We start from the raw sequence: 26,122 nt of genomic DNA on the forward strand, positions 1-26,122 counted from the left end.
CTGTCTCATGCACATCCCAGAAGTGACCATCCCAGAAAGTGAGAGTTTGGAAGTCATCTTGGGCCCCTAAGGAATCACAGGGCCCTCAGACAACTTGCAGCCCCTTGCAGGCCCCGACCTAATGCTCTGTGGAGAACTAGACCTAATTAAAACTGGGAACTGCTCTGCAAGTGCCAAGTTTTAGGCAACTTCTGGTGGATTTGGAATGAGGAGTAGAGGCAGGCCCAGAGCAAAATAAGCTGAGTAGGGAAAGGGGAAAATAGATTCCAAATGTAAAAAGCAGGGTTCTTTGATGGGCTGAGGAACTGACACATGGAAAATGTAATGCATTATTGACAAACACGTATGCTGGCTGCAAAAATAATTAACACAAGCAGAAAAGAAATAGGAATGAAATGGAGCAGAAAGACTTTGAAAGATTGTGAAGTGGCCGCTGAAATTGCCAAGCTAATGTCAGAGAGATGATTAAAATTTTCCAATAGAACAGGTGAATAGGTAGTTAGGAGAGTGTGGTGTAAACCAAGAGAGAGTGGCTCATTATATGAATCTGTACTGAGGTACTAATCAGCATTTTATGTGCAACTTTGCAGTGCACATTTTAGCAGATGGAGGAAGCTCTTAAAAGCTGATAGCTAAAACGAGTCTGACTGCCTTCCTACTCCATAATAACCGTCCCCGGAATGGGTGCTTGCTCCAAGTGAGCACTGCAGGACCAGTTCTCAGAATAGAATTCCAGACATATCTAGCCACTCACCAATAAAGATAACTGCAAAACTCGAGGACCGCAGGAGAGGAAGGGGAAGAAACAGGAGGTTTCTGTCTTCTAAGACAGAGGGGCCTGGATGAACAGGCTCCAAACAGATAAGCTAGAGGCTCAGTAATCAGAACTCCAAGTCTCAAAAGTAAAGATCAAGTAGCAACCAGGAGAGATTCTTCTGCAGGCCAAACTGTATGCGTGCGCGCAGGCACGCACACACATTCTTGTAGAAACTGTATTGCCGCAATAACAAAAACAATTAGATGGCGGATTGTGGGTATGTTAAAAGGGAATAATTCTTCATGATCAGAATGATTTTTTCGCTCATTCAACAGAAAAAGACTCTTATTTTTTATTTGTTGGCAAAGCCAAATTAGAAAAAATATATATCTTTACGACCACAGGAGACAAATGAGTGATACCAAATATCACTAAAAATGCTATTAATCTACAGTGATATAAAATTACCATCTCAGCACAAAGAAAGCCTATATAATCTGAATTTCTCTAGTATCATAAAAACGAATGAGAAGCGAAATTGAGAGTAAGTATGCTTTTGAGATGCCGTTAAGAGTTACATGCATTGTTAACAAATGTGGCTAGACAGACTGGTGATTTACCTTGAGAAACAAATTCATAGAGACCCAGAAAATTTCCAAATGGGACCAGACTCATTGCCCTTCTCGTTGGTTGATGACACCTTGGAGGGTGTTATTCTCCTTTCTTAGATAGTTAATTGACCTTATGGATTATTTACACCCCCACCCCGGCCCCGTTTTCATTTGCTCATGGTCTGCACATTTCAGAAGCCCAAAGTAACTTGGGGTAGGGGGCAGATATGACAAGGAAGAGAATACAGGTCAGGGGTTTCTTCTTCAGGAACAAGAGGAGCCCAAGTGATCCCACTGGGGGACCAGCAAGGAGCACAAAGCACTGTTGGCTCCTTCCCTAGCGGACCTCCCCAAATGTGAAGAAGGCCACCCCCTGTTGTCTTCCCTCATCTTTTGCTCCGTCTGTGGGAGGGGAATATTAGCCTAATTCCAGGATGTTTCACAAGTCCCTGGAAGAGCTGGAAGAGGGGAATGAATGGCTAGGTCATTTTTTGACCAGAAGTCGAGGGCAGCGGTACTGGGCCATTGACTGGGTGGGAGGCTCATGAGGATAAGGAGGAGGACAGGTTGAGAAAGGTACAAAGTAAGTAGAAACAGGGAAGAAATGAGTGTTTCTGCTTCTTCCATATATAACAAAAGGAAAAGGAAAAAAGGCACCTCATCACCAACAACAACAACTCCACTTTGAGAAATTTAGAAAAGGACATGTGACAGTTTTCATCTAGTCTCAAAGATGATAAGGGAACAGCATATTAAGGTGGTAAAGCTTCACCAAGATGCTACAGGTAACCTCAGTTTGCTGCTAGCCAGAGGAAAAAGCATGATACCAATAGTTTTTTTTCCTTCTTTTTGGCTGCCTTCTTCTACATAGGTTTTACCATCTATGCACAATACTAGGTAGTAATAGCATTACTATACATAATACTGGATACAGGACATCCCTGGGAGATGAGGAGGCCCTTATTTATTTAGCACAACATATCAATGGTAAAATGTGGTCACAGGGCACTATAGTGGCCTGCCCAGGGGCACATAATTAGAACAAGCCTAATTCAGAAATAAAACTGAAAGCCCTCTCTGATCCATGTCCTTTCTATGAAACGCTACCAGGCACCAAGTCCTAACATCCCTCTTGGCAGAGATACCAGCCTTAGGGACACAGGGATGCTGGGCATGGCCTTCTGCGTCCTAGCAGAAGTGAACAGAAGAGACAGATCCCAGTTGGTGGCATCTGAAGCTTCAACTTCTGGGGTATTCTTTAAGAAAAAGAATTCCAAAAGATGAATGCAAAATCAGGGATGAGTAGAAAAATTAATCTGAGTGGGTAAAGAAATTGCATCAAATCAGAAATTTTATATAACTGAGCAATATCACAAATTTTCAAAACATCCAGAAAAGTAACTGAATGACAGAAAAATATTTTTATTAGCTTATTAGAACTGATACTGTCCTGTAATGCTGGTTTCCCTACATTTCTTCCTTTCATTCTCTTTGATTGCCTCTTTCTATAATAACGATTTTGTAATATTTCCTAAAAAAAGGATAGACAAGTAATTCAGTCTTTCCTCCAGCATGATTGATCAAAATGTGTTTATTATTGATGGCTTTAAAAAGTGACTCTGCTTCAGCCTTTTATGGCAATGCCATATCTGTAAATTCTTTAGTAGTTTTTTTGCGTGAGAGGTGTTTCTCACCCGAGGCCACAGCTTTTGGAGATTTGATCAAGGTGCGAAGAGCCCCTCCCCAGTTTCCAGTCCCAAGTCCTCACCTCCCTCTTCCTCATCAGGCCTGACCTGAGGGTAGAGGTCGGGATGCCAAGCGGCCATAAAGCCATGTGATAATGAGCAGTGCCTGGTTCACTTACTTCTCACTGAAGGCAAAGCTGGGTCAGGATGCTCAAGGTGGCCCACCAGAAGAAGTTGTCATTAAGGACCAGGTGGGTGGGTAGATTGTACCCAGTGTGCCAGCCCCACCAGCAGCCCCAGGACCACCACAGGCAGGGGCAGTGATGTCCCCAGCCTGAGGCAACGCTCTTTGTCTCCCAGCTCAGGTGACTGCTTCTTCCTGCAGGCAGCACCTATGCCTTGATAAAGACCTTGAATCTTCAGCTTCTCCAGCTCTGCTGGGACTCTGCCTCTAGTCCGTTCTGGCCACATTATGAAATAGCAGGCTTGTTTACAGGACCTTGCTTTCTCTCTTTGGAGCATTACCTGTTCCTGGAATGTAATTACAGTAGAAATTCACAAATAGAGCATCTGTAGTAGGAAGTAACTTTTCTACCCTGTCAATAATAAACATTCAAATTTTGATCAATCTTGCTAGAGGAAACACTGAATTATCTTTCTACTTCTCCTATAGCAAATATTACAAAATTGTCATACGAAGAGTCACTCAAGGAGTACGCAGCCAAAAAAGGGTAGGAAAAAAGTATTGTAGCAGTGTGGCCTCCTCAGCAGCCCCGGAACCCAGAGGAGACACCCCTGTCATTGCGGTACCCCTAACCCTAAGGACAATTGCTCTTGGCTTCTTGGTAGAACTCATTAAGAAATGTTTTCCTTTCAAATAAATGCCTGGGAAACATTTAAAGTGTCTCATACTTGGGTGACTGAATTTAGATCAGAAATATTAAGACAAAAATCCTCCAGATTTTAAGGAACATAGCTGTTAAGTGCAGTGTTCCATGGAACCAACAGGGAAGATACTGTGATCTTTGAGAATATCCCCTCAGTTAGGCTAAGAAACAGACCCACCCATCACATGTATGTCTACAGTCAACAACAAATTTTGTAACCTTTCCATTAGTCCTAATTTCCTCACCAATTAGGAAGGGAATGGTACCAGGGTTATACTTAGCTCAAAGGGTGTGAAAGCACCTACCACAGTGCCCTACATATGTGCTTAATAAATGGTATTTCCTTCCTATGGCTTTACAGCATCGGCTCTTGAATTTTACAGACAGTGTTCTATGGCGTCTTTCATCTTTACTAAATGCTCCATTTATGCAACTTGAGTTCCTGCTGGAACCCAAGAGACCCCATTGTTTTTAAGGCCTCACTAATTCCTGACTTTTGCTTTATCTTCTTCACCCACAGACCAAACCCTGAACTCTTGCTTCCACTGTATAGTGCCTGTTTTGTGTGATGTTGACACTAATCCATGGAACAAATGAGCTGGCAATGTTAGATCATTTCTTCACGTAGCTTTTGATGTTCAATCTCCCCTGAAAGACTGCCTACACATCTCAGAGGGGAATATGAGGCATCATGATACATGTCAACTACTTTTTCTCTTTCTCAGACTTCTGCAGGCTGCACATATTTCTAATTTTAGGAGTGCCTATAAGCATTTAGGGTCACGCACTTACATATTCAATGGTCTGTGCAAAGCTGTCCATGTCCAATCAGATCACACATGCTGAATTATTCTTTGAGTCCTTTCCTTTGAAATGGATGCTTTAATGCTTCAAGGTTTTCTGATATCCAGTAATGTGCTTTTCCAGGCCTCTTCCTAAACTATGTCAATTTTAAGGTCTACAGTAGGGTTTTTATCAGGTTTTGAATGCTGAATGTATCTGGCACATTTACTATTATTATTATTATTATTATTATTATTACTACTATTATTATTATTCCATGTTTGCTCATAAAGGGGCAGGGGGTCATGGAGGAGAAGACAAATAAGGTACATTTCTAGCTCAAAACAAGTTGATTAGAAAGTAGTCATAGTCTTTCCAATCTTCAGCCTCATTCTCAATCTGAGACAGTGGTCTCCAAAGGTGGAAAGAGATGGCTTAGAAGTAAATAGGCAGCACTGCTCGGATGTAAAAGTGATTAACACAGGCACAGTCCATATCAGCAGCGCCTTCTGAACATGGGAGCTTGCATTCATATCATATCATATCATATCATATCATGTCATGTCATGTCATGTCATATTATGGCTTCCTTCAAATTGGTCTGCATTCCTTTTTTTTTTTTTTAAGATTTTATTTATTCATGAGAGACAGAGAGAGAGAGAGAGAGAGAGAGAGGCAGAGACACAGGCAGAGGGAGATGCAGGCTCCATGCAGGGAGCCCGACGTGGGACTTGATCCCGGGACTCCAGGATCAGGCCCTGGGCTGAAGGTGGCACTAAACCGCTGAGCCACCCGGGCTGCCCTGGTCTGCATTTCTGAACTTAAAGGAACAAGACAAATGTTTCCAGAAATTTTAATTTGAACAAATAGGTTTGTGGCATTAGTATAGCACCTTGAGTTCTTTGGAGTCAAGGCACGGGCTAATTTTTCCTTGCTAATAAATGTTTTGGTCACAAACTCATACCCAATTCCATTATCTCTGTAACGCATATGAATTCCTTTGGTTTGTAGCAAGACCACCAGGAATTAAAGTTATTTAAAAACCACTGATCAATTACCAAGATGTATCCTAATTAGAAATAAAGCCCAGGCACGACCCTAGATGTAAAGAGATGGTTTAAAATAACCCCACAATTGGAGTCAACCTTAGAAAGAATTTCACCCAATCCAGTCATTTACGGATAGGAGAACTGAGGCCCACGTCACTCACATGATTTGGTCAAAGAAAGCAGCAAACAAGCATTAACATCCAAGTGTTCTGATGTCTACCTGAAGTCATGATACGATGTGAGAATATTTGTACATTCCACTGGAATAAGCCATGGGGGGAGGGGGAGAGCCTTGAGGACACCTGTACAGGCCAGGTGAAAACACTGATTACATTTTAAAACGTATTTTCTTACTATAATAATCAAAATAAAATACAGAACATTTGAGACGGATATTAAATATTAAATTCATATAAAATCTCAAAATCAAATCTTTTCCAAAAATCTTAATGAGAAAGTTGAGAGCTTGCTCCCATGGACATAACTGTTTTATACCAACTTTTATGTCTGAAATGGCTACAAGCAAGTCCTGATCAAGTCTTTTTAATGATCTCTTCAAATTCTTGATAGTCCCCATTGATGAGAAACTTTGTTCACACAAGTAGGTGATAAAAAATTTAAAGCCATTTTTTACAGCCATTCAAAAATTTACAACTAGTCGAAATTATCCTTAAAGAATCTACGAGTTCTTCTCTTTTTATTGTCTTTGACCGACATAGATGTTGAAATTTCTTGTGATAACGGAAATGAATTTCAAATCCAGTCAAACTTTTCCGTTCCACAGATTTGAAAAGAGAGGTGCTTGAATGTGCGGAATGCGCACACGACGCTCAAGCCCTTGCCCAGCCACTTGTGTGGACCCTACACAAAAGGCAGATCTATGCAAACAGGCAAAAGTAAGCAGTCTGTGTGAAGGAAGAGGCACAGGGCTACCTACTGAGCTAGGCCTTGCAGGAGTCCCACCTGGCCTCACTGCCTCCCCATCTCCTACTCTCAACCCAGACTTGGCCTGCATATCATGCTCACGTTCCACAAGCCCCTGTGACTGGAAGTCTCTAGCATTTCCACAACCCTTTTGCCTACAGTGGGGAGCAGTGTACTCTGCAGCAGATGGTTGAGGTCAATAGCAAAGGGCATCTTCTTGGCAGTGCTCAGTGCATTGCAGAGAAACTCACGGTTTTAGCCATTGGTGGAGAATAGGGGGCATGCCCAACAGAGCCCCGGGCTGCTCCCGACGAGCCCTCTCATGACCAGCTTGGGACTTCAGCCACCCCAGGCCTCAGGCACTGAGGGCTTATCAGTTCCCAGTACGCCTGTAACCCGTTTCAGCATGGCAGTCGGGTAGCCCAGAGAGGTGCAAATAACTGGTGCACGTCTGCAAGTGACAGGCTGGGACCAGACAGGATTGTCTGCCACTCAATCTGTCTTCTTTCCTCTTTCCGAGGTGCGCCTCCATTAATAATCTAGCCGGCATACTCTCCTTGAGGATGAAGGTAACATCGCCTCAGTTCTATCAGGGGACCAGCAAATGTGGTAGTTTGACTTCCCTTGTCTAATAAATGGTGGTCCTGGAAATTCATACAATTAGTATCTAATTGAAATTTTATTTTGCAAATAAATTAGTAATGCTAAATCTCATTATACCCACTTGGATATCACAGACGTATGACTCCCCTCTTTCCGCAAATGCTCAATGTCAGTGAGAACAGCCCCACTGACCACCGTAAAGGCAAACATCATTACAGATAGAAAAAAACAATTGAGCACTTTCTTTTACAGTGTTTCGCCCAAACTCCATTCATTATCTGACTGCATAGGCTTCGTCCATTTCAGTTCCCTTGGGCTGAGCAGTTTATGTCAAAAAGAACTGCAACCTGCACTAAAAATGCCCTTATTCCATCTTCCTTAAAAAAAAAAAAAAAAAGAAACACAAAATAAAAAATAAAAAAGAGAAACATTTTTGTCTGTGATTGGTGAGAAGTGCTGAGTGGACAGTCCTGGTGGCTTCTTGTTTATCCTGTGAGCGACTATGGCACCAATGAGCACCAAGTTTCTCTTGATTTCTGTCTGGAATGATGTTGTCCACTGTTGGAGTCCAGGGGGTGATGTATTCCCTGCTGTCGGACGTGCGTACCTAAGAGCAGCTTCACCACCTCCGACACTGCCAGAGAGAGTGGCAGCCCAATTCTGGCCCTGAGCTGTGGTGGGCAAGAGCACCCTGCCACCGTGCCCCAAGGGGGGGTGCTCCGTATGGCAGCCCCCACCATTTACAGCCTACTTGCACCTCCCAGGGACTCACCCCACCATTCTGTTCACTCACTGCGCCCTCTAAACACTATACAACACACATTCCTTGCCCTGTTTACTGGCCCAGCCAGCGGTTCTCTTCTTGGCAGATGGCTACGGCCACGGTCATGTTCTATCACAACCCACCCCCCAATCTCGGTGGCTTGAAAGAACCATCATTTTATTCTTCACCCTACGTTGGATTTGGCAGATCCAGGCTCGCTTCAGCTGGCCTTGATTTCAAGCCACAGATTGGGTCCAGATCAGCTCTACATGTTTTTTTCATCCTCTTCAGACCACCAGACTAGCCGTGGTATTTTCTTCTTGGGCAGATGCCCGACTGCACAGGCCTATCTTCCATGTCGCTTGTGTCGTGTCTGCTAATATTCTATCGGGCCAAGCAGGTCACACGGCCACTTGTCCCATCAGTGGAGCAGGAAAGCACCCCCCCACCATGAAGGTATAGAGGGGCAGGAGTATTTGCTGAACAATCCTCTAACCCACCACACACCAAATCCAAATTACAGGACCAATAAACATGCCTTCAGGATGTAGTCAAGCCTGAGACGGTCTGCTCTGAGAAGTTTATGTAAAAGAATACATGTCTCATATTGTACAAATATTTCATATCAAAGCATTACCACTTGGCTTCTTGCTCAGCTCCCAGTTGATCTTGTTTGACACAGTCAGGACTTGCCTGGTGAGGGACCCTGGTTTCCAGAACCAGCGGAGCCTTGTCTTTAAAGAAATTACTCTTTTCTCTGGCTTGTATTCCATGCTGTTTGAGCTGCCCAGGCTCCAGAACCTTCTTGGTACTCTCTTTCTTCCAGTCTCACCCCATTTCCAGCTCTCCTGCCATCTAAACAGATGTCTTTCCATGTCCCTGACTACTTCTGGGGAAGTCTGGGATAGCTTTGCAAACTCAAAGGAAGAAGAAACACGAGATCCTTGGCTAACACCCTTTCTTCTTCTAGCTCAATGTGTGCGTGTGTATCTATGGCAAGTGTGTGACATACTACACTCCTATCACTGGTGATGAAACAGAAGTTAAACACACATAACCAGCAACCACACGCATCACACAGGCCCCTCCCTGCAGGAAAGGAAAGTCACAGTGCTGTCCTGGGGGCGGGGGGGGGGGGGGGGGGGGGGGGTGGGGAGCTCACCTCCATTGTTCTGCACGCCTTTGGTCTGAAGTGGTCACATGGAAGGCTCTTTCGCAGGGACAATGACATAGCAGATAGTCACATGTTTAATCTTTCAGAGTCAATATTTGCAGAGAACATGAGCACAGCAGGATACTGCCTTGGAGTTGTTGATTAATCCCTTTCTGAGGCTTCCCTTCTTTAAATCTCCTTTTCATTTTCAGCTCCTCATTAGTTTCGTAATGGGGTGTGTGCCTGTTTGTGTGATTACATTATCGAATTGCCCCCAAAGCCTGGCAAGGACCATGGTGAGCCGTGATTCTAGATGGAGGCATATAGACTTCCTCCTTCCCAGCCTGTTCTAGAATTGAAAGAATGATAAGAACGACTTAACCCAGTGTCCTTGGGAAACAGGGACCAGCCACAGGTGCCTTTGAGAAGCAACGTGGGACCGATGTCACCTCCAACCTAGATGATGGTCCCGTTTAGAAAGCTGAAACGTTACCACCACCACGAAGTAAATGGTTCTTTGGCACCCATTTCACATGCAAAGCAAAGGAGGCTCGTGGACTGTTGAAGTGATGAGTAAGAGTCACACTGTGAAATCAGTGGGAGCCCTGAATGACCTTTAGGAGTCTCTTCTTCTCAGCACACTGAAATCCTCTCTTGAGACTTGACACCATAAATCTTTCATTGTGCAAATCCCTTTCAGATGGCTTTCAGATAGCAGCAGTGGAACTGAGAAAATATCAGAAAAGTTGTTCTGGAAGAGGAAGGCGGGCCACTTTCAGTCTCCTGACAACTTTCCATTCCTCCTTTCTAGAAGGTTTAGACAAATTTTAATCACAAATCCTCTGGACCACTGGTTTTCCATCCCATCTGCTACAATGTAAGAGAGAGAATTCTGTTGTCTATTTGCATGATTGCTTATGTAGCCCGTAGACCTCAGAGAAATGTAGCACTGATGTACTTCAGATATTAAGACCTGACTCCATTTTCTATTTATTCCCAAAAATGTAGAGTCTGAGCGTCCTAGCTTAGAATCCTTAAGTGCCAAGAAATGAGTCTACTAACGTGGCTCATGGAACTTGAAACAATTACAGTTTCTTACAAAGCTGAAAAAAAGAACTTTTTTTAGTCAAGGCCATTCAGCCAAGCTCATGTGAAAAGAAAATTCCATTAAATTTTCTAAAACCTTTTTGCTGGGCAGGAGGTAAAAATAAATTTAGAAAGCCATGAAGAAAGCTAAAAGTCATTTAGACAGGCTTCTCTGGGCAAAGGCCTTCAGTGGGTCTCTGCCCATTACTGGAAGTCAAAACCTCTAATGTCCATTTACTCTGGAATCTTCTTTATTCCCCATGCAGAGCTCATAGTCAGCCTGTTTCTAATTCCTCTGTGCCAGCATATCTGTTAATGTCCCAAGCGGCTTCCTTTACAAGCGTGTGATCATCTGTGTATTATTAACTAACCGCAAATTAAAGTCATTACTTGGTGCTTAATTTTATGTAACATTTCTTTGTGATGTGTACAAAAGAAATTTGTTTTTACAGGAGTTCGGTAAATAGCATGTGCCGTGATTAATTAGAGAATATAATGGGTCTGTTGATCTGAAATTAAATTCAGTGCAACAATTTTCTTTAAAAAATATTTTTTTAAAGAATGAAAATACACCTTGAAAATGACATTTCAAGGTGTATGAGCTTTTAAAAAAAATTAAACATCTTGCATCAATGGTCCTTATCCCACAGATCTATCTGTTGGACTTTATGGACTAAGGGACTCATTTTTATGCTTCTCAAATCTGTAGGCACTCTCAGGAACGGCAACATTCAAACAGCTATCTTAAATCCTTTTTGGACCAAGGCAGGGTGTAAATAACAAACTAACAAGCAAATTCTTAAATACTTGGAGGTCAGTCATCGTTCAGTGTAGTTCACTTCCCTTCAGCTCTTGTGCTCTTCCTCTTCTTCAGACACACCAAATGTATTCCTACCTTAGGCCTTTGCACTGTTCCTTCTGCCTTGACATCTCTCTCCCTGAGTGTTCATGTAGCTCAAATCTTAGACAGGGACAGGGCACCTGGCTCCCTCAGTTGATAGAGCTAGTGACTCTTGATCTATGGGTTGTGAGTTTGAGCCCCATGTTGGGTGGAGAGATTACTTAAAAATAAAATCTTAAAAAAAAATCTTAGACGGGGATTTCTTCTCTGACCATCCAAGTTGAGGAAGTTCCCTGCCCCAGTCCCTACCACATCACTGTGTTTAAGGTTTTATTCACAGAATATGTCTCCTCTGACAGTATCTGGCTTTTATTTGTTCATTGTTTTTCCTCTGTCTCCTCCTAAGAAGGTAAGGCCCCTGAGAGCAAAAACTTGTCTACCTTGTCCTCTCTGCATCTCTAACACCTAGAACAATGCCTGGTACATTAATCAGTGCTTAATACATCTTTATGAAATGAACAGATGGATTTCATCGCTCTAACAAAACCCCGATACATAGCCATGCTCCTGACTGAGACAAAGCATAATTGGTTTTAAAAGTTTTCTTGAAGAAACAGAAAGAGAAATTCAGTATTTGTTGGCTAGGCAGAAGTTGTACTGGAAGAAAATGAATAATTAAAACATGAACAAATTAAAAGCTGGGAAGGACAGAAATAAAGGTTGTACAAACATCAAGTACCAACCAAGAAGAGAACCGTTGGATCAGTTGGCACCTCCTCTCTTTATAAGCCCAACAAGCAGTTTGAACTGTTCCCATTAAAGGAATTAGCCAGGCCACTGCCTTTGCCAATAACAAACTAAGAGATCTTAAGAGTCTTTCAATTTTCTTATATTTAAAGCAGAATTCTGAAGGTTGGGATGATGTTTCACAGTACAGGGATATGAGGAAGAATAGGCTACAGGAATGTAACAGAGTCCTGACCAAGAATAAAAACTAAAAGATATAAATTTCCATGCTCAGTGTCATATTATATTTACATTTTATACTTAAAGATACACTGAAGTCTCTTTCCCAAGACTCCTATGCCTTTTAAAGCTCTTCTGCAACTCAACATGAAGTCTGTATCAAACCAATAATAACAACAACAATAATCATAATACTGGCCTCATAGTATTAATAAGATTTTATTTCCCAATTATGAGTGGGGTCTGGAAAATGTTTATTCTCTGATTTTCTGAATGCACATAGAATGGACAGAAATCTAGGTGGTTCAGTGCATAATGAGTTAGAATTTCTTTATGTTCAAGTCCCATCTCTGCCATTTACTAACTGTAGACTTTGGCAAAATTTCTCTGAGTCTCAGTTTTCTCATCTGCAAAATGGGCCTCATATAACTCATGTGAATTAAACGTGAAACACTTGTTTTCATGCAATTATATGTGTCAGTCATTTTATTACTTTTAAGTTATAATTTAGAGTTAACTCCATGCTAGGTTGTAGAGTAATTCCCCCAGACTTGCTATTGATTCATAGTCAATAGCAATTGATTGCTGTAATAATCATATTGTGGTGGTTTTGGTATTGGTGTTCTGAAACTATTGTATTGGTAGTGTGAGCTAAAGCAAAAATGCATATATACTGGTGTCACTGGGGCCTGGGGCTTTCAGCTTAAGTGAGAGCAGACACAAATATAAGATCAATGAGATCAATTCTATAAAAAGTCTATAGTTCTGCAAATAAATCTGACATAGCAATTCTGATTCAGAATGCGCTTTATGTTTAAAAAAAAAAACACCTCATTTTCTGGTTCTGTCCACTGGAAAGGCCTGTAAACAATGAATAACCCAATGGCAATGAGCATCCCTGGAACTTAAAGGTATCTCTAAATATTATTCCCTATCAAAGGAACCAAGACACTTGGAAATATGGCTGATTCCAGGCCTAATGAATTTCTAGGAAGTTTATTAAATGAGCCTGGAATATCTTGTCATACCAGAAAGCAAGGAAGCTTTGAGAAACTATGGGGTTCTGCCCAAAAGATTTGAGTACTGTTTTAAAGAGGATCCAACTGGTCAAAGATTTCAGCATCAGTGGTCTGATAAATGCAATGGGTTGAAACATATCAAGTATATTTCAATTTGCAAGTTCAGTATGATACCAAAAAATTAGACTCACCTTTAAAGGATGTTATGGAACCAATTCATTGTGCTAAAAAAATAAATAAAATAAAATGAACAAACCAACAAACAAAATACCTGGTCTCAGAGTAACCAGAGAGTCAAGGGAGATTTTCTCTTCATAGAAGCTTTCCAACTAACAAATGAATAAATACCAATAGAATCAGGATATCACCATTTTGCAACCTCCTATTGAATTAGTGGATCTAAGCAATGACCACCAATGGCTGCTCAGCTCACTAGAGAGAGACAATCAGGCATTATGTACCTCTTAACAGAAATGCAAAACACTGTGTAAGAAATATTCTTTTTTTTAAAGATTTTATTTATTTATTCTAAGACACACAGAGAGAGGCAGAGACATAGGCAGAGGGAGAAGCAGGCTCCCTGAGGGGAGCCCAATGTGAGACTCAATCCCAGGGCCCCGGGATCACACCCTGAGCCAAAGGCAGATGCTCAACCACTGAGCCACCCAGGCCTCCCTTCATAAGAAATATTCTTGACAAAATAATTGAACCTAAATCTTATCAATCCTCTAGATCTAACTGCCAATTTAGAGCTTCTAATGACAGAGTAATACAATAAATAGGGAGAGTCAGCAAAATCCAAACTTTTGGAAACTCCAAGACAAAGAGCCAGTTTCTTCAACAATAACAACCAAGGTTGCAAGGGGGACAATGGAGAGAGAGAGAGCTGATAGGGAGATATATAAATCTTTTGACATGTAAATGTATTTATTTGCTCATATTTTAAAAGGCAGTGTAGAATCACAACCGTTTTTAAAATAGTATTCCCTCAAACAGACTGAAATTCAGAGGTACTAGTTTTCTTCAGAAACTTCTAAAGATTGAACATTAGCAGCCTAGAAACCTTTTCCTTCCTCCCCAGGCTCTCTCACACTTGGGATGGGGGTGGGGGAGACAATTGATGCTAAATAAATAGCATATGGTTGAGCTTGCCAAACTTTCTATTCCCTCTCATGGGCAATAGGGTGACTGGGCTTATTCCTGAACTAAAGTCATAGAGTAAGGAAGTAGGCTTATCAAACAGAGAATAGAGGGAAGTTTCCATTGTAGGTAATTTCCAAAGGTAGGAATGGATGAACTCAGAGCTAAACTGTTCAGTCCTTTCTTTTGTTGCCCAAAGTGAGGTATACTATCAATGGTGCTCAGATCCGTGGCTCATTGAGACATCAGTGTAATGTGCTCAGCTCCTTTGATCATGTTAGAAAAGCCATCTCTGGGTAGCGAAGAGAAGCTAGTCTATTACAATGATGGTACTATACGAGGAAAATCAAAGCAGCAAACACCAGGCAGTGTCCCTTTCTTCTTGAATTCCAATGATCAGCTTCACAGTCTAAGCAAACCCAACGAGGAGAGCAGATGGTGAGGTCAGAAAAATGAGGAAAATTTTATTCAGGACTGTGGACCACCTCAGATCTTCTCGGGCTCCTAGCATCCTTACCTCTGTCATCCAGGTAGTTACGGGGGATTAAAGGTTTAAGACTTCATTTTTTGACCAGTGCAGTAAAATGGCATACATAGCTGATCCTTTTGAGGTATACCATAGATAGTGTTCTTTTCCGACTGCACCCTCCATGGTTTAGATGTGTAGACAGCCTCCCCATGGATGCACCACCACTTCCCAACAGCAAGAAGCCTTTCTTGGATGATGGGAACAACTGGCCCATCTTTAGTTGGTTCAACATTGAGAAGATAGATGCCTTTGAAACCTATTGTCTAAACCAGTTCTGAAATGTCTGCAGAATCGCTTACAATGTCAGACATGGCTCCATCACAATGATAATCCTGGATGGCTTGTAGGTGGTGGTGCATATCTCCCACTTGTGATCTACTGACCTTCCCGGCTTGAATTTGTCTTGACAGCTATAGTACCATCCTTGGTAACAGGAGCATTTCTAACCCTATAGGCCATTTCCCTTCATCCTTGACAGAGCTATCACCGAAGATTCAAGAAAGAAAATTTGTAAAGTTCCAGTAAGTATCAGGACATTCTCCTTCTCCACCAGACCAACAGATCAGGTCCCTGTTAACAAGGTCAAATAGCTCTGGCATTGTTTTCACACTGACCAAATGCTGTGTTTTGAAGCCATTTCTCTTATCAAGTAGATAGTGGATGGAACCATTCTAAGAGTGAGTGAAAGACTCAGTGGCATATGTTCTTCTTCCAGACTGCTGTTCCCAACTCATCAACTCAGCAGAACCCTATTGGGATGGGGTCCCAGGGCCTCAGAGTTCTGGCTCCAACATAGGACTTGGCCATTTTGAGAAGGCTCTGTGATACTTTGTGGTCAGGACAACCTACTGGCTCCGTGGCCTGGATAAATTCAGTCACTCATCAGGGTGGAAGAGGTGCAAGGGGAACTGTGGCCTCAAGTCTGAATAGCTTTCGCCAGGTTGGCAGCTGTCACACCTGAGGCTCTGGTACTGGGGTGGCCCTCGCCTATTCAGTGCACCTGTACCACTCATCGCCGCAGGCTGGCTTTAAGAACATACCCTTGGGGCACTTGCCCTCCAAGCTTTGCCTCGCTGAACCAATCCAGAGTTGAGAGTCGGTCACTACAGGCTATAGCGGTGCCCGACCTGCATTGAGCCCCCAGGACCCACCTGGCCTCAACATCTGTCAATCAAGAGAGATTTTTAATTCATCAATCCTCATGAATGGACCTTATGTGGAACCTGACCCAAGCAAAGCAAATGCACTGTTATGCTCTGTTTTGTGTGAAGGAAAACAGGATCAGTATGGTGATCTTAAAAGGAAGTCTGAAAGAATTGAAAGCCTTGGGGTAGAGAGATTGGGAAGAGTGGGAGTGCAGGCCAAGGAGGTGACTGTGGGATCTCCTTGCTGCCATACTCATCTCAACCTCACTTAGCTCTCGCCTCTAATTAGCCCCTCAGTAAAATATTTTGGTTTAAGTAGAAGCCTAGAACAGGAATCCACAAAAATATCAGCTCTATTAAACCATGCCCTCCATTTCAACTAGAAGATAAAACAGGAGAGAAAAGAGACATATCTTCAAATTCAATTCTATCTTCAGTTATGCTTTATGGAGAACTTATGTCATTCACAAAAGAGATGCAGTTTCCCCAGGGGAGACAGCAGGTGTACATTTTCTCTCAAGGTTATTTAATTGCTGTCAGGAAGACATATGATTAGCAAAACCAAATGCTGGAAATATGAAGTATAGACAATTTTAAAGTTGTTTATATAGTTGATTACAGTATATCATACAATGTGTTTATATGCCATAAACCTGCCTATCACAGACTGTTTCCACACCTGTGCATCCGCATTAAACAGCCCAATGCTTAGCTGTGCATAAATTCCCGGCTGAGAGAATGGCCAGCACCCAGCAGAACCTAGCTGTCTCTGTTGGCCTCTCAGTCACCTTCTAAGCACCCTAAGGCCTCTGTAGCATCCTCTGCTGTGGTGAGAGCCCTCTGAGCTTCACAAAAGGAGACCAGCACGAAAATGACAGGCCCCTGGGGGTTCTTCACTGTCCTTTATGACATTGCTATTAAAAACGGAACCCGCTGTTGTAATCTTGGTTACTGTTCAGAGATGAGACAAGCGTAGAATCAAGAGAAAGCGTTTAAAATGTTGAGAGCCATTTGGCATGATGAGTTTATGTCTGTTCAATCTAATAAAAAATAGGACTTGAATTTTGTGTGGATTGGTATTTTATTCCATTTTAAGTTATTTTTATTGCCCTTTACAAAAGATCAGGCTGTGACAGATTGGAAATTAAGAACACAACACAAATAACAACTTATCTTTCACTTACACATAATTTGAGATGCACTGTCTTAGAGTGATGGCTACCATGCATACCAGGAAGCATCCCAAAGCTTCCTCTTGACACTCTGACAGTTCCCAAGAGGCAGCTGATGGCAAAAACGTGGACCAAAAAAGATGGTCTTCCCAAAGAGTCCAAGGGGCACTCACAGGTGGGAAGCGAGCATGTAATCTGCACGGGTGTTAGGTCCACATCAGAGGTTGGTAGATCTCATGCGACCAGCCCAGTTGACCCCTGGTCACAGCATAACTCTGAGTCTTTCCAACAGTAACAGTGTAGTAATGGTATTAGTAGAACCAGCAGTAGTCAAGACTTACATAGGACTTACCATGGTACAGCTACGGTCTTAAATGCTTTACATACACCAGATAACAAGTGGTTCCTCCCTTTGCCGTGACATACATGCACACCTCTACATGTACACTGGGAAGCGCAGCATCAAGTCGGTTTACATTCATTCCATATATGACCCTGCAAATTTGCTAATGACTGACCCTGATTCAGGTATTTCAAGACATCATGCTGAACATACTAGAGACAATTATTAAAGAATAGAAAAATATTACCCCAGGAAGAAAATTTTTCTTTTTTTCTTTTTAATTTTTATTTATGATAGTCACAGAGAGAGAGAGAGAGAGGCAGAGACACAGGCAGAGGGAGAAGCAGGCTCCATGCACTGGGAGCCCGATGTGGGATTCGATCCCGGGTCTCCAGGATTGTGCCCTGGGCCAAAGGCAGGCGCCAAACCGCTGCGCCACCCAGGGATCCCCCAGGAAGAAAATTTTAACACAGAAACAGCACTCAGTGTTGGAAAATATGGAGATAGTTCAAACTACGTTTTTATTTTTTTGCTGTCACACTTGGAAGTTCTCAGGCAGGAAACAGACACGGACGAGGCAAAGACAACAACACAACAAGACTTGCTTCCCAGTACAGAGAGGTTATCTAGTACCAAGTCCTTTATTACCTAGCTTTCTCCCCCCGGGTAGGTTGTAAGACTGAGGCGCAGTTCATATTTCCATACTCCTTGCCCCATGTTGAGGTTTAATAAACGTTCAAATTTTATGAAGTCTATGTTTCACAAGCAGAATCCATTTGCCCTTTAAGAAGTCTTCTTGAGGCTCTGCGTAAGCGCAGATACATTTTGCCCTTTCCTGTGATCTCGCTATTTCCAAAGCGATCCCACTGCCATTGGCAGCCAGCTTCCCTACTTGGCTTTGGAGTGGTCAAAAGAAGTTAATCGCACACAGATTTTCCGGACATCGTTGTAGGGAGGGATCAAGGAGCTTACCCCGGGGAAACAGAAATAGTGGAAATATTAGCTTCTCCCTCATGTTTCCATGGCCTTTGTTCTTCCTTGGGTTCTGGGGTCAATATGAGGCTCCACTTTGTGGTGTTAATGGATGTTCCCAAACCAACATGAGCAGGCATGGAGATGTTTTCTTCCAAATGACTAAAATCTTTTCTTCTTCCCACCAATTTAAAGCCTACTAGTAAAACGGTAATGCCAAAGTCCAATCAATTAATATTCACTGGAAGCCCATAACATTCCAAAGCCATGATTCCTGTCCCTAATTAACCATGAATCTCAGGAGACTCTTCTCCACATTAACTCTGTGTGCCCTTCGAGATGAGGTCATGGGTGTGCGCATCCTCCTAGCGGTAGGTAGGAAAGAGAAAGAGTGGGCCTCCAAGGCAACTCCATGAAAGATACAAGATGAATTAGTGAAAAGACAAGAAGAGAAGGGTATCTGTTGCTTAGTGGGAATGTTTCCAGGAGAGAAAGTCCCAACTTGCTTCTTTGTGTTATTTTTTCTGTCTCTGTAATAACAAGATGTAGGGTGGTTCCTTATAAAATGCCTTCAAAAAAACTATTGGGGTGCCTGGCTGGTTCAGTAGGTGGAATAAGCAACTCTTGATCTTGGGGTGATGAGTTCAAGCCCTGTCCTGGCTGTAAAGATTACTTTAAAAAAGCATTTTTAAAAAATGGTCATTTTACCTTCCCAACAAAGTAATGAGAAAGATTAATCTCTCCATTTGACAGATAAAGACACGAAAACTCAGGAAGAAGTCTTCATGCCCACAGTCACACATATCGCAGCAGAGCCAGGACCTTAACTGAAGTCTTTTGCCCTGAAGCACAGTGCTCTTTTACCATCATAGCTGCCTTTATGGTCTTTTTCTGGATTTAACATATCCCAAACAGATTATTCCTCCAAATCTTTCTTCTCTCAACTTCTGTATAAGTCTGGGAGTAATCTTTGGACACTTTATTTGGGACACTTTCCCAAATCCAACCCATCACCAAATTATGGCAATTTTACCTCCAAACACCCCTCTTCCTACTTCTCACTCCACTAAGTGGTTCAAGTACTCCAGTCATTTATTTGTTAAATGCATGTCAAGGTGGAATGTGTCCAATTAAGAATGTTACCAGGAAGACAGGGTAGTTGGGAGATAGATTTTCTTTTAAAAATAAGATTTTGAGGGGTGCCTGGGTGACTCAATTGGTTAAGCATCTGACTCGTGATTTTGGCTTAGGTCATGATCTTAGGATTGTGGGATCAAGCCCCATATTCTACTCTGTGCTCTGTGGGGAATTTGCTTCTCGCCTTCTTCCTCTACCTCTCCTTCTTCCTCTATCCCTCCCTCTTCCTCTATTCCCCATTCCTGCTCTTGTGCTCTCTCTTAAATCAATCAATCATTCAATCAATCTTTTTTAAAGATAAGATTTTGAGAGGTTTCTTCAAAAGCAAATAAGGAAAAATTAAGTTTGTGACCTACCATATTTGCTTGGATATCTTGGAAAATATTTGTAGTCATGGTCATATATTTTTTTAAGATTTTATTTATTTTAGAGAGGCAGAGAGAGAGAGAGAGAGAGAGAGATGTGAGGGCAGAGGCAAGAAGAAACAGAGGGGAAGGGCCAAAGGGGGAGAGAGAGGACTGAAGAGGCCTCCACACTGAGCACAGAGCTGGATGTCGGGCTGGATCTCACCATCCACAGATCATGACCTGAGCTAAAACCAAGAGTTGGATGCTTGACAGATGAGCCACTCAGGTGCCCCCTGTCATGGTCATATCTTAAGTTTGTATTTTGATTTCTCTAAATGCAACTGAAATCCTTTTGGGAACAAATCAGACTTTCAATTAATTGCATCATGGTTTAATAACAAAAGAAACTATTGCTTTAGATGATCTAGTTTTTCTCTCATAGCCAGACTCTGAAAGCTGGGCAAACAAATGTTCTTACAATTTTACAATTGGGGGCACTTGGGTGGCTCCATGGGTTGAGCATCTGCTTTCAGCTCAGGTCATGATCTCAGGGGCCTGGGATAGAACCTCTTTGCTCATTGGGGAACTGCTTCTCCCTCTCCCTCTGACTGCCACTCTCTGTCAAATAAATAAATAAAATCTGTTAAAATTTTTTTTTTTACAGATTGAAAACTGAGGTACAGAGATGCAAAGTGACTTGCCCAGGGTCACAATTAAGATTAGGATCTGGAGTACCCACACCCACACAGGTGTTTTTCCCTATAGGCTCTCCTAGCCTCTCTGATGCATTCTGTCCTCATATTTTAATGCTAAGATGACCCAAAGAATAAAAGGCAATCTAGTAAATTCAAAGATTTAGCAGAAGTCTTTGGTACATATACTGTGGCCCAGATACCATAGTTATTTTGTTGTTCAGACACAGTGTGTGTGTGCTCCAGAAAATCAAAAGCAAAGACCTTAGTAAGAAATTTTCTTAAAGGAAAGAGTATTAAAAATATTTATAGCTACAATAATTTGGTAATGAATACACAATATAAAAAAAGGTAAATTGTGACATCAGAAATGGAAAAGGGTAGAGTTTTTGTATGCGATCCAAGTTTGGTTGTTAATGTAAAATAGACTATTGTATCTATAAAATATTTTATGTAAGCTTCATGATAACCACAAAGCAAAAAACTCCAGTACATTCACAAAAGAGAAAAAGAAGTGAATCAAAGCAGTCCACTATGCAAAAATCATCAGTTCACAAAGGAAGGCAGCAGGAGACGAAGAAAGGAACAAAGGGATTCAAAGCAGCCAGAAAACAGTAAGATAGCATTAATAAATCCTTATCTACCAATAAGTACTCTAATATAAACAGATTAAATTTTTCAATCAAAAGGCATACAGTAGCTGGATGGATAAAAAACAAGACCCAACTATATACTGCCTTTAAGAGACAATGTTCATATCACCCCGAGGCATCTATAAATTCAATGCAATCCCATCAGAATGCTACTGGCATTTTTCAAGAAATAGGAAAAACAATCCTAAAATTCATGAGAAATGCTGAAAGATCCTGAATGCCCAGAGTGACGTTGAGAATGAAAAGCAAAGCTGAAGGCATCACATTTCTTGATTTCAAACTAGATTACATAGCTTTAGTAATCAAAACAGTATGGTACTTGCATAAAGACAGACACACAGACCAATGGAATAGAATAGAGAGCCAGAAATAAACCCCTGCATGTCTAGTCAACTAATACTTGACAAGGGAGCCAAGAATACTCAAGGCAGAATGGATAGTCTCTCTAATAAACAGCACTGGGAAAACTAAGATAACCACATGCAGAGGAATGAAACCGGACCTCTATCTTATACCATACACAAAAATTAACTCAAAATGAATTAAAGACATAAACGGAAGAACTAAAACCATAAAACGACTAGAGGAAAGCACAGGGGAAAACCTCCTTGACACTGTTCATGGCAATAAATTTTTGGATATGGCACCACAAACACAAACAAGAAATGCAAAACTTAAAAATGTAAACTGAGACTACATCAAACTGAAAAGCTTCTGCATAGCAAGAGAAACAACCAACAAAATGAAGAGGCAACCTAGGGAAATGGGAGAAAATATCTGCAAATCATCTATCTGATAAGGGGTTATAGTCCAAAAGATTCAATTCAATAGCAAAACAAAACAAAAATCCAATTTAAAATGGGCAGAGGTGTCTACGGCCATACCACCCTGAACGCGCCCGATCTCGTCTAAAATGGGCAGAGGAACTGAATAGATATTTGTCCAAAGAAGACATACAAATAGCCAATAAACAAGTGAAAAGATGCTCAATATCAGTAATCATCAGGAGATGCAAACTGAAACTACAAGGGGCTATCACCTCACACCTTTAGATGGCTATCCTCAAAAAGACAAGAAATAACAAGTGTTGGTGAGGATGTGGGAAGAAGGGAACTTTTGTGCACTGTTGGTGGAATGTCCATGAATACAGTCACTATGTAACACAGTATAGAGGTCTCTCAAAAAAGTAAAAATAGAACTACATATGATCCAGCAATCCCACTTCAGGGTATACATTCAAGGAAATGAAAACAGGGTCTCGAAGAGATATCTGCACTCCCATTTTCACTGCAGCATTATCTACAATGGTCAAGACATGAAAACAACCTAAGTGTCCATCAAAGTATGAATGGATAAAGATGGATAAATCTTTATATGTATATACATATAAATTTTTATATATATGTGTGTGTGTGTGTATATATATATATATATATACACATATGTATGTATGTATGACCATATGCAATGGAGTACAGTATTACTATATATACAATATATACCATATTTCTCTCTCTACCTAGCTAAGAGAAAGAAGGAAATCTAACCTTTGCAAAAACATGGACGCACCTAGAGGCCATTATCCTAAGTGAAATAAGTCAAACAGAGAAAGACAAATCCTGCATGGTATTACTTACATACAGAATCTTTAAAACAGTCAAACTCATAGACACAGGGTGTTGAATGGTGGTGACCAGGGGCAGGGGCACGGGGAGATGGAAAGATGCTGGTCAAAGGGTACAAACTTATAGTTCCAAGATGAATAAGCTTTGGGTGGGAATCTAATGTTCAGCCTGGTGATTATAGTTAACCATACTATAGTATATACTGGAAAGCTGCTTAAACAGTAGATCTTACAGGCTGTCACTACAGAAAAGCTATGGCAATTATGTGAAGTGATGGAGGTTTTGTTCACTAATGCCCTGGTGGTGGTCATTTCCCAATATAAGTATCTCAGACCAACGAGTCGCACACCTTAAACTTGGACAATCTTATATGTCAATTATGTCTCGAAAAGCTGGGAAAAAAATCTTTGCTTTATCAGTAAAACAACTACAGGGGGAAAACTCACTATGAGATATTTCTATAATACTCTTACACACTGGTTCTTTTTGCACCTGATACAAATGTTTCATTAAGTGACTCTTAATGTTACCTATCCCCTCCCTTCAAAATATCCTTTCAGAATATGGGGTTTTTTTTCCTATGGTTCTTCTTGGAATCAGAAGCCATATATCCTAAAGAAACATAAGAAGCAATCTAAAGAAGTTTGTTCAATTTATTGTTCTATATAGGTTGGATAGGGTTGCTACGGAAGAGTATCTTTTTTTTTTGGCAACTCTCTGTAGCCTAGGCAAAATATTTTTCTCCCCAGGTCTATGTTGTTGAAAATTTTGCCACGAGCTTCCCAAAAGCTGGGTTTTAATGCTAAAGTACACTCCTAGAAGTGCAAAGATAGTAAGTAAAAAAAAAAAAAACCTGTCAGTGATGTAGATGAAAATGAATGTTAGAGCAATTCCCGGGCTGCAGAGAAAGACTCCAATGTTTACATAATCCCAGTGTGCATGCGTGGCTTCTTCTATATTTCCCTGCTAAACCTCATCTGGCTTTGCTCAAGACCTCAAATGCAGTGAATTCTAGGCAGCACCTAATATTTATTCATGCCATTGTCAAGAGCATCTTTGCAGTCCTTGCCAAGGTCTGTCGTTGAATATGTTTATCCAGCTGCATGGCAAAAACATAATACACAGTCATCATTTTACTCAGTCACCTACTCAATATTTTCTTCTATGATTAAATTAACTCATAAATATTACACTTTTAATGCCAGAAAGCCATGGTTCATCCAGCCAGTTGAATACTTGTTTGTCCATTTTCTAATGTTGCCAGGCACTCAGTCATTGCATTACAGAGTTTGAAATAATGAAAAGCATTGCATTTACTTAACATGCACAATACACAGAGCACGATCTTTCCACAGGCTCCTTTATTACGCAGGGCAAGGCTGTGGGAGAAATTTTGTAAGAAGCACTGAAGAACTGTAGGGAGGGACTATGTTGGAAATGGTTTTGGTGTCTATGTGCAGCTCTTCTCTGATGGCTCAATGCAAAGGAGAGAAATGCTGGCTCTCTGCAACTGGCACAATGTCTTGCTCGACCAAGGAGGATTTCAAGTAAACACACAGGCACCTTGGTCTTCCTTGTACTTAATTTCCTGTACCAGCCTGTAGGCATTTGCCATGTACTGTGACATTTCGAAACTCCGCTCTCTAAATATCCACACACAGTCTGCTTGTTTAAACCATCCTCCAGAAGGTCTTCATAGTCATCTTCACAGTGAAAGGACTACAGCTTAAGGGCAAGAGTCTGCCCCTACCTTCCCATGCTAGGCCTGGTGACAGTGACACAATACGCATCTATGCAGATACCTGGCCCTGGAGGCATGAGCCATGTACCACAGGACCCTTCTCAGATCACCTTCTGAATGAAATATTTATAGCTGGCAAAGGCAGGGCAGTTAGCTTTTCCAGAATTATATCTGAATTTGCGCTATCATTCTGGGTTGGTTAGCAATTGCTCATAATGTCAACACTTTTGGAAACTTTTTACAGTCATTTTATTGTTTTTATTTCAAAAATAAAACTTAAAGGAGCTTGAAAAGTAGGTTTTTAGATGATCACACAATGGCCTGATTTCAGTGGTTTCAGTTCTGTGCATTTTACTTTATGTGCACCTACTGAAATTAACCAAAATTAATCCATATTTGAACAAAGACTGTGGATACAAATGAGCCCGAACTTCCTAGACTCCTCAGTGCAGCGCACTAGCTGAAGCGTTTGGAATGCATTGGCCCTGGGAGGCGAAAAAGTTATGGCAAACAACATATGGGCTTTAAAACTGGAACTATCCAAGACAGAGCAAGAAAGCTATTTTCACTTTACTTGTTCCTTTTTTTTTTCCTCTAGAAGATGAATTATTTCTAATCACATTTTATTTTCATCTTTAGAGCTGGATCCCAAAAGAGCCAGGTCAGTTTAAACCCGCTGGTGAGTTTGCAGCCCCGTCCAATGATTACCTAATGCATTTGTGTCATCTGCTTTCCTTGTTGTGTGAAAACACACTAAGGAAATGTGTAAGTGCACTGAATTGTTCCCAACTCTTTTATTCACCTTTCAGCATGCTAGTTCCTTCCCTTGGCATTGATATCATTATGCATTTGTCAAAGATAGACTGTCACTTTAGGGCCTCTATTATGTGCAAGAATTGGCAGCAAATTTTGCCACTGGGATTTGCTTATATCCTCTGTATGTTATTGTACTTCTTTGGCATTCAGTAAATTCCGTACACCCACTTCTTTGATGTTCATTCCAGCCCCTAAATGTGGAAACAATGACTGAAATTTTGGATCAAAGCATCCCGTTGATGGCAGGCAACACAGCTCTCTGCTAGTTCACTAAAACAGAGTATACCCACCCCCCCCCCCACAATCTAGACCAATAGTTCTCTAAGAACAGCTCTGACTTCCCCAGTGCAAAGGCACAAGAGGAAGTTAAAGAAAACAACTCCAAGAGACTTTTTAAAAAATTTTATTTATTTATTCATGAGATACACAGAGAGACAGGCAGAGACATAGGCAGAGGGAGAAGCAGGCTCCCTGTAGGGAGCACGATGTTGGACTCGATCCTGGGACCCCACTATCACGCCCTGAGCCAAAGGCAGACGCTCAACCACCGAGTCACTCGGGTGCCCCCAACTCCAAGGTTTTAAGAAAAAGAAAGAGATGAAACAAGAGGGAAAATGAAGCTTATGATAATTTTTTGATCACAGAGAAAGCTAAGTACTCTTCCAATTGGTCCACTTGCCAAC

General features: G+C 41.4%; 1 pseudogene; it reads right to left on the reverse strand.

The window, feature by feature from the left end:
- Nucleotides 1-14,676: 14,676 nt before the first annotated feature.
- Nucleotides 14,677-15,809, reverse strand: LOC121471698 (annotated as a pseudogene).
- Nucleotides 15,810-26,122: the final 10,313 nt, after the last annotated feature.

This window comes from Vulpes lagopus, chromosome 11 (assembly GCF_018345385.1).
Source record: "Vulpes lagopus strain Blue_001 chromosome 11, ASM1834538v1, whole genome shotgun sequence".
NCBI lineage: Eukaryota > Metazoa > Chordata > Mammalia > Carnivora > Canidae > Vulpes > Vulpes lagopus.